This window comes from Sus scrofa, chromosome 9 (assembly GCF_000003025.6).
Source record: "Sus scrofa isolate TJ Tabasco breed Duroc chromosome 9, Sscrofa11.1, whole genome shotgun sequence".
Classification (NCBI taxonomy): domain Eukaryota; kingdom Metazoa; phylum Chordata; class Mammalia; order Artiodactyla; family Suidae; genus Sus; species Sus scrofa.
The window spans coordinates 59,727,397-59,740,735 of NC_010451.4; the positions used below are offsets into that span (position 1 = coordinate 59,727,397).

The window sequence follows — 13,339 nt, forward strand, 5'->3', positions numbered from 1 at the left end:
CCCTCCCATTGAAGACAACCAAAAATAGACAGAAAATATGAAGCAGCAATTCCCAAGGCTCTGAACATCAGGCAGCGGGGACTGTGACCCATGAGAAATGGAAAATAAAGAAAGGAATCCCTGCAGTTGCTCATGTCTGTTTCCTTAAAGAGTATCTAGGCTATGGAAACAGATGGAGCCTTCAGATCTCTCTGAGTTGAGAAGACCAAGTTAAGAGTCTGGGGAGACTACAGCAGCTAGAGGTGCAGAACAGTGAGCTAGGGAGGAGAGAGCTGGCTATAGGGAGACAGAATTTCAGAGCTCCACTCAGGTTCTCAGCTGAGTACTGAGCAGACCATGCCTGTAAGGGACCCAGGGCTAGGGGAGAATCACTCAGGGGTCAGCAGTAGCAAAACCCAGGGCCAAGAAAAAAATTCCTGTCCCTGCTTTCGGCCTGGAACACCACGTGGTTCACAGGATCTGGGGCAGAGGACACAGAACAATATTTCATGCTAGAGAGTAATTAGCCCTAGAGTGAGCGCGACTCCAGTTCTGCCTAACCAAGTTCAAAAAGCAAGACCCAAAAGGATCAAATTCAAACTGATAAGGAAAATATATAGAGAAGAGAGAGTGAGAGAGAGAAAGAGAAAGCAAGATGGATGTTATCACTAGTTTCTACAAACAGTTAAAGGATAATGAGGAGATATAATTAACAAGTTAATGTCAATAAAATCTACAGCTTAATTTAAAAAAATCTTCAAAGACACAAAATATCACAGGACACTCATGAAGAATTGGATAACTTGAATACTCCTATATCTACTAAAGAAATTAAAATTGTAGGTAAAAATCTTTCCACAAAGAGATGAATCCCAGATGAGGCTGTGGTAACATACATAAAAATACTTAACAAGGAAATATTTAACAAGGAAATCATAACAATTCTATAGGAAATTTTTTCAGACATTTGAAAGGGAGAGACGATTTCCCAACCCAATTCACGAGTCAAGCCCAACATCAAAACTAGTCAAGGATGCCAATCTTATCCAAATTGATCTATAGATTTCATGCAATCCCACTGAAAATTCTGACAGCTTTTTTTTTTTTAGTGGCAATTGACAAACTGATTTTAAAATTCATATGGAAAAGCAAGACCTTGCATAGCCAAAGAAATTTGAGAAACGACAGCAAAGTTAGAGAACTAACACCATCTAGTTCCAAGACTATAATAAAGCCACTGCAATCAAGACAGTGTGGTCTTGGTGTAAAGATAGAGAAACATAACCATGGAACAGAAGAGAGAGTCTAGAAGTAGACCCACACGTATATGGACAACTGGTTTTTGACAAATGTGTTAAGGACATTCAGTGGAGAAAGAAGGCTCTTTTCAACAAATGTTGCTGAAAAAACTGCATATCCATATGCAAAATAATGGACTTCAAACCGTATCTCAGGAGACATACAAAAATTAAATGGATTGTAGACCTAAATATAAAACCTAAAACTATAAAAGTTTAGAAGGACCCATAAGAGAAAAAAAAATTGGTAAATTGGACCTTATTAGAATTAAAATCTGTTCTTTTGATAGACACTGTTTAGAGAATGAAAAGACAACTAAACACTGATAGAAAATATTGGAAAATATCATACAGTTACTAAAGGACTTGTATCCAGAATATAAATGCTTTATAATTCAATTGTAAGGAAACCAAGAATTTAAACATTGGCAAAAGATTTGAAAAACTCTCTACCAAAGAAGACACACAGATGGCCAACAAGTGCATAAAGAGACACCAAAAATCATTAGTTGTTAGGGAAAATGCAAATTGAAACCACAGTGAGAAGCCACCATACACTTATTCAAATGGCTAAAATTAAGGGGACTGATTCTGCCTAGTGTCTGCAAGGATGCAGAAGAACTGGAACTCTCCTATGCTGCTGGTAGGAATGTAAAATGGTATAACCACTTCGGAAAGCAGTTTGGCAGTTTCTTCAAACATTAAACATGCACCAGGATATCAAGTGATCCAGCTATTCTTCTGGGGATTTACTCACGGTAAAAGAAGGTATGTGGTCATAAAGACCTGGACACACACGTTCATCTCAACTTTGTTGGTTAACAGCTCCAAACTGAAAGCAACCCAAATATTGATCAACCAGTGAAAGGATAACCCCCACTGTGGTTTATCATTGTAATGGGACATGATCTGGTAATAAAAGGAATGATATAAGAACATACACATTTGACCTAATCTCAGAATGATGATGATGAATGAAAGAAGCCAGAAAAAAGAGAGTTTATCCCCCATGCTTCCATTTATTGAAAGCATAAAATAACTTGCTATGTTAGAAAGCTATATAGTTCCCTAGAGTGGAAAAGAGAGTTTCAAAGGAAAATGATAAAACCTTATGGGGCGGGGGGGGTTCTGTGGGCATTATCTCTTTTTTTTTTTTTTAATTGGCTGCACCCACGTCATATTGAATCCGAGCCATGGCTCCAGAAACACAGGATCCTTTAACCCACTGCACTGGGCTGGGGATCAAACCTGTACCTCTGCAGCAATCAGAGCAATTGTAGTCAGATTCTTCACCCACTGCACCACAGTGGAAACTCCACATGTGAGGTTTCTTGTACATCAATTATATTTCAGTTGAACTCTAAACAAAATAAAATAAAGCATAAAAGGAAAAAACAGACCAGGAAACACCCCCGTGGGATTTGCACTAAAGTTACATGGGGAAGTGGGATCGGGGGAGCAAAAGCTGTATAGACGAGACACAAAGGTACTCAGGGGCCAGCAGCAGGGGTTGGGTGGCAGGGCTGGTGGCTTCAGGGCCAGCACGAAGGACTGGCCCTTTGACAAATCTCTGTGAGGGCTTAGAACCAAAGTCCGGGAAATCAGAAAGTTTACTTTAGGTTGTTTGGTAGCTAACAACTCAGAAATGGAAATTCTGCCAGCAAAGTAGTCCCAACACTGCCGGGAAGTTCTTTGCTTTGTAAGAACTCGGAAGGCACAGCCTCCAAATGTCGTCTGTGCTAAGCAGGGCTGAATCCCTCCCCACTCGTCCTATTCTGCACTCTGACATCATTCTCAGGTGGTCCCAGGCCCTGGGGGCGGCGGGGCTGGAGCCTGGTTTGGAAGCAGGGTCCTGATTGTGCAATCAGAGATAATTGGCTTCTAACTCTGGCCCCATCTCTCCTCCCGTTCCCAGCCAGGAAAAGCTGCCTGGCCTCCTTTGTTTTTAGCTTCCATGTTCCTGTTCCCTTGTCAGCTGCTGAACGTTTTTGCCTCCATCTCCTGCATTGTCTCTCCTGACTTCACATCACTGCTGACCATTCGATTTCCCCACCAGGCCCTCTGCCTCTTCATGGACAGCCTGTTATCATGAGGCCCCTTTCCAAAAGGGCAGCTGGTCAACCTTGAGACTGTTTCCCCTTCCGCTGCTCCTGGGCAATGCAGTGGTTCCCCTCTGTCTCCCTTAAGGGGCAGCTACACAACAGCCCCTGCTCCAGACTATTTCTTTAAACATCTATCATCCTGTTTTGTTTTGTTTTGTTTTTTCTTAAACGAGACGGTCAGCTTCCTGGGGCCTAGCCTTACAGCAGTCTCTCTCTGATCCAAAAGACCCTTGAATCATTGAAAATGTCACTTTCTGCAGGAGTGACATTTCTTTCCGCAGAATCCTAAGCCAAGCAGAACTCATTCATTCAGGGGAAAAAAAAGAAAGAGAAGAACAAAAAGAAAAAAGAAAAGGCTGGGCTGCAATGACTTTACACATCAATAAGACATATGTATGAAGCTGTTTGAGTTGTTAATGATTCACCATGAAACATCCAGCACCGCCCGGCACAAAGCACCTTCCTAACCGTTAATGAATAAGCACACACAGAACAGGAGAGAGCTCCCCACTCTTTTCAGCTGCCTTTGATAACACAGGCCCCGTATCATCACTGCCACATAATGAAGCCTCAGCCTGAATTGTATCAACGCAAATCACAGGAGCTGCCTGCAAGCTTGTGTATTATAACTTATCTGTTGGGCCAATAAAAAGATATCCCATTATCAGCCTTGTCCACTTAACTATTAATAAGGCTCCCCAGGCCTTTCCTCACCCTCCTGCGGTGTCCCCGCTCCCCTCTCCTGCTCATACAGCCTGCCCCTCCAAGCCTGCTTCACTGCCATGTGCAGACTTAACCAGGGAAAGGGCACGAGTCAGCAGGGGTGTCTGGGACATGACATCTGCATAAAATAATACAAGGTGGCTCTCCAGTGGGGTGCCCTGGTCCTTCAGGGAGGCCTTCCCTGGGAGTTGTGGGCACACGGGTAGGGGTACATCTGCTGGGCTGGACAGTCCCTCCTGCAGACTCACTCTCAGCCATCCCTTCCTGCTCTGCCCTGCAGTCCCTAGGCTCCTGTCCCAACACCCTCCATGTTTGCTGCAGCCCTGGTCCTCTGCCTTCTCTGCTCCACTCAGAGTCCTGTGTGAACCTCACCAGGGCAAAGGGAGATGGCATGGCATCCCACTGGCAGCATGACCCAAGTCTCTCTGGCTGGGAGGACACAGAAAGCACCAACGAGGGGCTTTGGCACAGAGCTCTGTGCTTAATCAGAACCACTTTCATTTTCCTAGATTTTCTGTTTCTGGATACCCCCTCCTCTTCATTTCTTGCATATCATTCTACTGTGCATTTTACCAAAATTTACTGATTCTCTTCCTTCATTGAATAACAGCCTCACATTCGTTTTTTTTTTTTCCGTCTTTTTTTAGGGCCGCACCAGTGGCATATGGAGGTTCCCAGGCTAGGGGTCAAATCCAAATCAGAACTGTAGCTGCCGGCCTTCGCCATAGCCACAGCAATGCAGGATCCGGGCTGACAGCTTACAACCAAGCGGGATCCTTACCCCTCTGAGCGAGGCCAGGGATCGAACCTCATGGATACTAGTCGAGTTCAGTATCCACTGAGTCATGATGGGAACTCCCTCACGTTCATTTTAGAATCAAGTGCAGTGTACAAAATTGCACAATCAAAAGAAGGAAACTTCTGGAAGAACTGCTCTGAAAGGAACTGTTCTTACTAGTTTAGCCTGACTTGCTTTGGCTGGTCTTCCTCCTCATGTGGAATAGTCCTTCTCATGCCCATAATATCTCTCCTGTCTTTCACAACATTCCTAATAACACACAAGGCTGAAGCACCAACACTCCTGCTTATTCCTGAGGGGCTTTAAATGGTGGTTGGCTGGTCAGCATTTGGTTGATCAGAAACCAGCCCTGTGATTCCTGTTCCCGTGCTATTTCCCTTCCAGAGCATCAGAGCTAGGTGATCATGGGCATTGCTCTCCCTGAGCTCCACTGCACTGCTCTAACAGTTGGTAGAGACTGGGATCAGCTTTCAGACTTCAGGAGGGTTTCCTCTCTCACGTGGAATGCTCAGCACGACGGTGCCTACCAGTCACGCTGTCACATTTTCTATGCGGCAGATCACTTGCATTATCCTGTATGATTCCTGCAACAACTCAGGTAGAGAGGATTCCAAGATACAGATGAAAAAACTGAGGCTCAGGGGTGCTAAGGGCCCCGCTAGAATGGGCCACTTTTCTTTCTCTGCTCCGCTGCCTGGCTCCACCCCTTTGCCTCTGCATACAGCAGCACCAAAAGCAGGCTTTTTTTTTGTTTTATTTAGGAAAAAAACATGAAGAATAAGTTATCTTCAGACTACAAGAGAAACAGAGGTAAGCATAATGTAATTACCCAAGCTGGAAGCTAGCCAGGAACAGCAGCTGCAGAATTCCACGGTGGGACGAAAAAGTAATATTGACCAAGAAATATCATATTACCCTTTGCAGATCCATCCCAATAGTTTGTTTCTCACCCGTATTTATTCTGAAGGCTGAAGAGTCTCTCCACTTAGAAGGAGAAAGTCCTGGCACCTGTGCCTATGGGGACCCAGGGTCTGAGGCTGATACGGAACAGGTGAGAAGAATTAGTACCACTCATATCAGAGGCAGCAGGTTTCTGCCCCAGAGTAATGGCTCTGGAGAGGCTGGGCTATGCGGAACGGGAGGGTTGTGGAAGAAACAGGGCAAGGTAGGAAGGGGGTGAATTATCTGACAAGGAGGCTCCAGCCCCCACTGCCAAACCCAGACCCACCCTCGAGCAGGGCAGACTGAGCTCTGAGCGCTGGGCAAGCCCACTGCCCTGTCCTCAGACCTTGAGACAGGAGTTTGGGAGCACGGCAAGGTGGACAGGGAGAGGGCAGCTTCCAGATCAATAGGGAAGGGGAAGGCTTCGCAGCACATGGTGGTTGGGGTGGGGGTGGGGGGCACTGACAGCAGTGAGGAATCACCCAGGACTAATGATAGAGATGTTTCCTTTGTGGGCAGGGTGGGCTTTCAAGAGGCAGAGATGGAAGGAAGAGGGCCAGGCAGGAGCTTTCAGGGGAGAGGGAGAGAGAATAAAGGAGAGAGAAGTGGGGGACATGCTACACTAGAAAATAAATTGCAAATGCAGGGTGTGATTGCCTTTTGAATGACCTGGAATATGTGGGCCTTAGGTATTAGTTAAAGAAAGCCAGTGCATTGTGTGTGTCAGTGTGTGTGAATGTGAGTGTGTGTGTGTGTGTGTGTGTGTATGCATAGGCATATTTGGTGTAGAGGGTGATATTTGGTGGGGATATTTTAGGGGATATTATTTTTTAGCAAAAGAGAATGGTCATTAGAAATCTGCCTTTACAAAGGTAAACTATTTTGGGGAAAACCAATTATGACGGATGCCCTCAAAAATTTGCATATTTCCAGGACCAAAAAGGCCAACAGGATCATTAATGTGAAGGATGATTTTGCCATCACTGGTTTAGGGCCCATTTAACAACAGGAAGCTTTTTTTTTGTGGAACTGTTCCAGAAAAAAAAAAAAAAGAGAGGGAGAGAGAAAGAGGAAGAGAGAGAAATACTTTTACAGAGCATTTGGCTTAGCCTTTCTGGGAAAATGTTTCTAATTCTTGGTTTTCCTAATAAGTTCAAGCTTGATCAACTCTTCTGCCTGGAAAAAAGCATTCACTCTTTTGTGAAGGTAAGGAAGCTTCTTTGGGATAAATGGTGTTCTTATTTATTCACATGTACATATTTTCTTTTTTTGTCTTTTTAGGGGTGCACCTGCGGCATATGGAGGTTCCCAGGCTAGGGGTCGAATCAGAGCTGTAGCCATGGCCATAGCCATGCCAGATCTGAGCCATCTTTGACCTACACCACAGCTCATGGCAACACCAGATCCTTAACCCACTGAGTGAGGCCAGGGATAGAACCTGCGTCTTCATGGTTGCTAATCAGATTCATTTCCACTGAGCCATGATGGGAACTCCTATTCACATATTTTTTTCAACTCTACTGAAAGTTGAGGTTTACATCATTCTGGAATTTTTGGCACAGAGAAAGACGACCATAAATCAACACTTTTATTAAATAGGCTTTTTTTGCTTTTTTGTTTGTTTTAAACAAGGAGAGTTGACCTATGAATAAAATGTATGTCAAGGGGTTCAAGATTCTTTAATCTGTAGGAGTGACTATGATGCTGGCTTCTGATATCTGCCTGATTTTTAACACAGAGCTTGGTGTGGCCCCACACTCTCCTGCTGTGCTGCCTTGGGAACCCTTTCTGAATTCCACGAGGGCAAGATACGGGCCAAGGACCCTGGTTTGCTCTGAGGCTCCCTGCAACCTCGAACACTATCTCCTGCCTGGGAAAAAGACCCAATCATGCACTCGCTTCCTATTCCTCCTCCTTTCCATTTAGGGTGAAGTTTCACACTTTGGCAGCAAATTGCACTTTCTAGCAACATTAGAAACTCTTAAGCATGCCAGAAAAATCGACCTCCAGTTAAAGTGGGAACAGTCTAGAGAGGTTTGCAAACAGCAAATTAAATGCACCAAGCAGTTAAAACACAGGCCCTTTTTCAAGGTCCTTTGTAGGAAGTTAGGGGTTCCTCTCTTCCCTGAAGGTGGGAGGGGGAGGTTTTGGAAGCCTCCTGTCCTCTCCCTGCCAGTGTAGATCCTTCCTGGTGGCTGGACAACCAGGGTTTGCTCCTAATTTGAAAAGAGTTTCCTAACCTCTCAAAATCGTTTCTTCATCTACAAAGTAGGACAGTCTACACAGTTATCTGCTCATGCCTCCATGGTAGGCCTCCCAGGACCTCTCTTCCACCTCCTGGATTCTCAGTCTTATTTATGCCTGAATGAAAGAGCCTCCTCCCAAAGAAGGGGGTAACACCTCTCTCCCACCCCGGCTGATGCTGTTGGTTGTAATGGCTCCAAAGTCATGTCTTAGAGGGAGCCCTTATGATCTTCTCCTATTCCTGGAGATACCAGTGTAAGGGACCTGCCTTTCCTGGGCTCCCCACCATTTCTAGGGAGTTCCACTGCTAGGCAAGTCTTTTCTCACCCATAAACCCACAGAGTGTCACAATGACTTACGGGTCTCTTCTCTGGCCAAAGGCACAGACGCTGAATGTTAAGTACATGGAGTGTCCCCCAGCTCACAGTGGGATACATTTCATAGGAATTGGTTCATTGCTTGTATGGCCCTCAGCATGCGTTTGTCCAGGTATAATGCTATGAAGGCTTGTCAGTGTCCTCCATGGGCTGACAAAGCAATTTTAACCCTTAATGTTACTAAAGTGCTCTCCCATGGTCCTGCTACATTAATAATTAAGCAATAAGTGATGGCAAAAAATGAGCATATCTAAGAAAAAAAAAAACAAACTCATGGACTTGGAGAACAGACTTGTGGTTGCCAAGGGGGAGGGGGAGAGAGTGGGATGGACTTGGAGTTTGGTGTTAGTAGATGCAAACTATTGCCTTTGGAGGGGATTCTGTATAGCACAAGGAACTATATCTAGCCACTTGCAATGGAACATGATAGAGGATACATATAATACATATATAGATGTATGAGTGGGTCAGTTTGCTGTACATTAGATATTGACTGGATATTGTAAATCAACGATACTAAAAATTAAAATAAAATAATAAAAAAGTAAAGAAAAATACAAATAAATTAATCTCCCTTCTATGAGAGTTTTTTGAGGCTAGGAACTGCATCACATTCATTCTTGTATGACTCACCAGCATCAATGGTCCCTGTTAGCAAGGGCTGACCATGTGCCAGATACTCTTCCAAGGGGTTTAAATGTAGTTAATCATGAAATCCTCCCATCAACCTAATGAGGTGTGGGCTCCGTGGCTAATCCCACTGAACTACGGATGTCACCAATGTTAAATAGAGGCAGTAGAGCTAGAATTTGAACCCAATGCACCTGCCGCCAAACACATGCTCTTCTGTAAGAGCTCTGTAGAGGCACTTGCTGAATATAGAGATGTGAAGAAATGGGTTGCTTTGAAACAGGGGTGATTAATTAGAAGAGGTGAGGCTGTTTAGGTTGTTTCTTTAACGGGAGCTTCTGACACACAGATATTGGTCTCATTTCCCACACACATGTCGGGTTGAGTTTTCAGGGAGATGAACAGGGTTCCTCTTATGCATCAATCAAGGTCAGCCTTTACATTTTCCCTGCAAATGAAATACAGGTGAGCGGGTGCGATTTTCCTGAGGTGAGCAGGGAGCCTTAGCAAGACAGAAAGGAGGAGTTTAAAGTGAGAGTGCGTGAATTTGAGATGTGAGACCGCAGGACTGCAGGACCGCAGGATGGGAGGGCAGGGGCAGCAGGAAGGGCAGTGTCCACCCCAGGCTGAGCTCTTCCCTGCAGCCCACAGCCCACTGCACACCTCTCTTCACTGGCATCCTCCACTCTCCCTCTAGATCCCACCCCACAAATGCACATTCCTTTATCTCTCTCTCTCCCATTCATCCTTTGGACCAGATCCTCTGTGTGTACAGAACTGGTTCGAGCAAGGGTTCCGATGCTGCTGGACAAAATGGCCTCCCGCTCCCTGGGTCCCTCTGCCCTCTCTTGACCAGGACCACCCCAGCTGCCTTCAGTTCCCCCCCAAATCCTAGCCCTCTGTCTCTCCCTCATTCCCTATAGACCACCCTACTTCATGATGGTCACCGTGACCAATGACACCTGTCTTCCACTGTTCTCACACTTCCCTGCCTCCTGGATGCTGCCCCTGGGTCTTCCCAGCTGAGAACTGAAAGCCACTTTCTCACCTGGAGGGGGATGAACTCCTGAGCATGGCCACCCCCTTCATCCCTCTCACCTGAAACATCTGCAGTTAAAATGACCTTCTCCCCCTCCTTAAGTTTTTCTCCTCAATTTCTTTAACAAAGTTCTTTTCTAGAATCATCCAGGACGAAAATGTGGATAAATATCTCACCTTTCCTTTATCCCCTAAATCCAGTCCATCAGCACACTTGACCCAATCTTCCCTTACCATCACTGTCTCATTTCTTTTCCCTCATTTCTCATCACACCCCCTCCTCTTTCAAGCTCTTTTTTTTTCTTTTTCTTTTTTTGTCTTTTTGCTATTTCTTGGGCCGCTCCCGCGGCATATGGAGGTTCCCAGGCTAGGGGTTGAATCGGAGCTGTAGCCACCAGCCTAGGCCAGAGCCACAGCAACGCGGGATCCGAGCCGCGTCTGCAACCTACACCACAGCTCACAGCAACGCCGGATCATTAACCCACTGAGCAAGGGCAGGGATTGAACCCGCAACCTCATGGTTCCTAGTCGGATACGTTAACCACTGCACCACGACGGGAACTCCTTTCAAGCTCTTCTTATCACATACAAAATTCCTAACATTTAAGGGCCTGGCCTTGGGGGTTGGAGCTCACACTGTGACTTTTATTTGAGCAATTAAACAATAACAGTACAGACCACATAGAGGGGTTGATATGATTAAGTAAATTGTCACATATTAAGTAAATTCTCGATAAGTAGTGGTTATTAATATTATTTCCTTTTCCCTAGTTTCACCTCTGTTCTAATCCATCATGTCTTCTACCAAAAGAACAATTTTCTCAACATGTATTTCTGAGAGTACAACTTTACTAGTTTAAATCACAAAAGTCTCCAATGCCTGATAAATAAATCAATACACCCTGTGTATTCCTGGGGATGTCCCCTGGTCTAAATGTCTGTATTCTGCTCTGGTCAGACTGAGTGGCTCACCACTCCCAAAACTTATGTCTGTGATGTCTTTGCTGTCCGCAAGTCTGCATGGCTTCAGATGGGTGCCTAAACCCAATCAAAGCATTGCAGTGAGAGCCCCATGGGAACTTCCTTAACTTCCTCTGAACCCGCTTCGCATCTTTGTTGGTATTGCTGACTCGATAGTTACTACAGACCGTCTTCTATTTTGTTTTGATTTTTAGGGCTGCACCCGTGGCATATGGAGGTTCTCAGGCTAGAGGTGGAATCAGAGCTGCAGTTGCCGGCCACAGCCACAGCCACTCGGGATCCAAGTTGTATCTGTGACCTACACTGCAGCTCAGAGCAATGCCAGATCCTTAACCCACTGATTGAGGCCAGGGATTGAACCCACATCCTGATACAAGTTGGGTTCTAAACTCTCTGAGCCACGATGGAAACTCCTGTCTTCTTTTCTTTTTACCTCTATGAAGGTAAAAAGACTATAAAGCAGTAGAGGTCTGAGGTTTGATTTTACCTGCAGCCATAGCCTTGTCCATACAGAGCACACTGTAGGTTCCCTACGAGTTTTGTTAAATGAGTGAATAAGATGCTTACCGCTGCTGAAACCCTAAGTGGTTGATGAATGAGGCAAAGGTGTGAAGGGGGCCTGGGCATGGGTGGGGATGGCTGGAAGTGAGCTGTTGGTAATGGGCATTCTGATGGCCGTGGGCCAATTTCCAAGCCCTTTTCCTCCTTGACTGTCCGTATGATGCTCTGGGAAGAGATTGACAAGGGCCTTTTCATGCTCCTGGACTATGCAGGCTTTAGCATGAATATAATTATGCAGCCCCAGCAGGGGCCATGCTGGCTACTGTCCTCACGTGATCAGGGGTCACATACATGTCAGCCACAGTGTGTGCTGAGTATCTGCCCCTCGGAGTGGCCTTTGATGGTGAGTCCAACAGCAGAGCACAGCTGATCATGGATAGACAGCTGGAGGAGGAAAGGCCCTGTCCCACCCCTTTTCTAGATAGAAAGACAGATGATGTCACCTACAGTGACTGAGCCAGGGGCAGTCTAGCTGGTCACCAGGCCCATTTCTCCCTCTGTGGCTCACACAAACCAACTGCCAAACTCCTTTTGTCTAGAAGGAAAGCTGTCACTACTTGCCCTGAATGCCATGTGAGCAAGGAAATGTGGCAGTTCCAGGCCAGGCCAAATGCTCTCTGCCATCCTGTGTGGTCAGTGGTCAGCATGAACTTGAAGCACCCTGTCTGAAAATGGCAGAGCCGTGGCATGAAGAGGTCCAAGTCCCAGGATGACCACAGACAACCGACAGTGACATGGGGAGAGAGAAGACAACTATTGTTGTGTTCATAGCTAAAGTTTGTCGGTGTTAACTGTAGCACACAGAATGATTTAGAGTAACCAAGACGCCCAAGAAATAGTAACAACAACAAAAGGACAAAAAAAAAAATAATAATAATAAAGTAAAATAAAATAAAAATGGAGTTCCTGTCGTGGCGCAGTGGTTAACGAATCCAACTAGGAACCATGAGGTTGCGGGTTCGGTCCCTGCCCTTGCTCAGTGGGTTGACGATCCGGCGTTGCTGTGAGCTGTGGTGTAGGTTGCAGACGCGGCTCAGATCCCTCGTTGCTGTGGCTCTGGCCTAGGCTGGTGGCTACAGCTCCGATTCAACCCCTAGCCTGGGAACCTCCGTATGCCGCGGGAGCGGCCCAAGAAATAGCAACAACAACAAAAAGACAAAAAAAAAAAAAAAAAAAATAGAGTAACCAAGACACTGCTCAGAGTGCATCCCCAAATCTCAACTGAACCCCCTGTGCAAATGTGGGGGTAAAGGAGGGGTCAGTCCCATTGTGCCCTCTTCTTTGTGAGGAAAGTAATGTTTACAGGGCCTGTCCTGAATCTAGGAATCAGAAGCTGGAATCCTGGAGTTCCTGGCGTGGCTCAACAGTTACTGAACCCAATTAGGATCCATGAGGATGCGGGTTCTATATTTGGCCTCACTCAGTGGGTTAAGGATCTGGCATTGCCATGAGCTGTGGTGTAAGTCAGACGCAGCTTGGATCCCAAGTTGCTGTGGCTCTGGCGTAGGCCAGTGGCTACAGTTCCTAATGGACCCCTAGCCTGGGAACCTCCATATGCCATGGATGCAGCCCTAAAAAAGACAAAAAAAAAAAAAAAAAAAAAAAAGACAAAAAAAAGAGAAGAAGCTAGGACCCTTGGAGAAACTCTGTACTCATCTTTCTACT

The 13,339-nt window shown here is 45.7% G+C and overlaps 1 protein-coding gene and 1 long non-coding RNA gene across 6 annotated transcripts in view; one reads left to right on the forward strand and one right to left on the reverse strand.

Annotated features, from left to right (window-relative positions):
• The window catches only part of OPCML (opioid binding protein/cell adhesion molecule like), a 1,103,452-nt gene that overhangs the window by 689,686 nt on the left and 400,427 nt on the right, over window positions 1-13,339 (reverse strand). The gene's annotated exons all lie outside the window — the stretch shown is intronic.
• Window positions 5,641-8,081, forward strand: LOC110262226. Its single transcript, XR_002347021.1, has 3 exons — window positions 5,641-6,066; window positions 6,996-7,049; window positions 7,582-8,081. It is a non-coding gene; the product is annotated as an uncharacterized LOC110262226 (long non-coding RNA).